At 42.2% G+C, this 2,402-nt stretch overlaps 1 non-coding gene across 1 annotated transcript; it reads left to right on the top strand.

Annotated features, from left to right (window-relative positions):
* The first annotated feature begins 494 nt into the window (after positions 1-494).
* On the top strand, positions 495-601 carry LOC144228048 (U6 spliceosomal RNA). The gene has a single exon (XR_013334111.1). It is a non-coding gene; the product is annotated as a U6 spliceosomal RNA (small nuclear RNA).
* Positions 602-2,402: the final 1,801 nt, after the last annotated feature.

Consider the following 2,402-nt stretch of genomic DNA (forward strand, 5'->3'; position numbering starts at 1 on the left):
CAAGGGGGAGAAATATGTTCATACAAAGGTATGTATGTGAATGTTCATAGCAAAAACTAGAAACAATTCAAATGTCCATCAAGTGATGAATGGATTGAACATGGTATATCCACATACGGCAATACTATTTAGCAATAAAAAGGAAACAAAAACCATACTGATTCAGATTATAACTTGAATAAACCTCAAAAACATTATACTGAGTTAAAGCAGCCATAAATAACTACATATGTATGATGCCATATCTACGAAATCTCCAGAAAAGGCACGTTTATAGAGACCGGAAGCAGATTATTGGTTGCCTGGGGCTGAGGGTGTTGTGAGAATAAAGTACAAATAGGCATGAGTGTACTTTTTGGAGTTTGGGGGAATATTCTAAAACTGGATTGTGGAAGTGATTGTACAACGCCATAAAATCTGAGTGAAATATGATTGAACTGGATATTTATAATGAGTGAATTTAATACGTAAAGCTATTAAATAAAGAAATGCTTGTGCTTGCTTCAGCAGCATGTGTACTAAAATTGGAACGACAAAGAGAAGATTGGCATGGTCCCTGAGCCAGGATGGCATGTGAATTTGGGAAGCATTCTGTACTTTCTAAGGCACAGCTTCATAAACCCAAATGCTACCAAAAAAACAAAAAAAAAAAACCCACACAAAGTTTTATTTTATGTATACCATTTACCAGACACAGTACTCAGCACTGGCAATAGAGGGAGACTAAGTCAGACGAAACACCTGCCTCTACGAGGCTTATAGGTAGTAAGCATCTTTAATGATTATGAGCACGTTGGCATTGCCAGCTTTTGATGTTTCAGGAACGAAAGTACAAAAACAATGTTAAATATACTACAGTCCCTCCAAACCCCTAGTTCCAGGGAACCTACACCGTAAGGGGATTTGGGGAAGATTTTCAAAAATAAGGACATAAACACATAAATATATAACATTTTAGGAGGTGATAAATGCTGCTAATAAAATCAGTTGAAGACAAGAAATAAAAATGCTGAAGGAAGAGGAAGAGGTATTATGGTATGTAGAATGGAAGCAGAAGGCCTCCCAACTAGGGTAACCTTTGACAGGGCACCTAGGAGAACGGGAGACAGAGCCATGCCAATGTCTGGGGAAATGGCATTCCAGGCGAGGGGAGCTGAGTCAGGGATGTGTGGCCTCGCTGAGGACTGGCAAGGAGGCCAGTGCGGTTGGGCCAGACTGAGCGAGTGGGGAGCATAAGAGATGAACTTGGAGGGAGCTGGGTCGGATCTGTTAGGGCCCGAAACACATTGTATGACTTTAAATTTTACTCTGAGTGAGCTTAGGGGCCACGGGAAGGTTTTAAGCAGAGCAGAGTAATGATCTAACATCTTCTAATGGTTCACCTAGTGACGAGGGGAGAACAGGCTGTGGAGTGCAAGGTCGGAGGCAAGACCCACCATTTGAGGCTATTTGCAGTTACTTGGGGAGAGAGACACCAACACTTCAAATCAGGGTGACATGATAAGAAGAGGTCCTGGGATACGGTGACTAGGAAGGTCACAGTATTTGTTGCTGGTTTGGATGATAGGTGTGAGAGAAAGAGGAGAGTCAAAGATAAGCCCGAGAAACTGGACCATGTTGTGAAACAGATGTCCTTAGGAAGAGTAACACCCTAGTCTGGTACTACAAGGTCACAGAGCATTAATTGTTAAGATCCTGATGGAATAGGACAGCAGAATGAATTCTCTCCATACCGTATTTAAATCAGATTACGGACAGCGGTTACTCTGTGAATGTTAGTTTCTGCTCCTGACACCAAAGGGTTTCCACCGCTATTACTCAGGAAACAGTAAAGCCAACCTTCAAATTCCTGACGTCCTAAAGATGGCGGTTGCCGTCTGTATTCCATGACCTCTCCAGTACCTTCTCCACCAGATGGCAGCACAGGGGTTCAGAGGCCTTCAGAACAAAGCCACCCTCCTTAATGAATATAAATGAAAAGCTTTAGGCCCCTTTTTTCAGACAAGTCGGAATCTTAGTCTCCTTCCTATCTTCCCTCCCCCACCAGGGCAACCCCTTCCAATAATCAGCCTCCTAGACTATAATAGGAGCTTTTAAAGTTATAATCTCTTGTCACATTACTCAGCAGTCTCATCCAAGCCCAGGAAACCATTTCCTGGAGGCCTCTTTTTTATTTGTGTTCATTAGCTCCACTAATACATTCTCTTGGAAACCACAGTTTAATAAATTTCATAGCGCATGACCAGCGGACTTAATGAATATTAGTCACTCGAAGCCATTTTTGTTTATTCAGCTTCTCTTACCTCTCCTCCCTTCCCTTACCCCAGACCTCGTTCTGTGGAATGATAATAATACACAGAGAGCTGGCCGGCCACAACAGACTAAAAACAAGAAGTAAAAGG

Source organism: Crocuta crocuta, unplaced genomic scaffold (assembly GCF_008692635.1).
Source record: "Crocuta crocuta isolate KB4526 unplaced genomic scaffold, BGI_CrCroc_1.0 scaffold556, whole genome shotgun sequence".
NCBI lineage: Eukaryota > Metazoa > Chordata > Mammalia > Carnivora > Hyaenidae > Crocuta > Crocuta crocuta.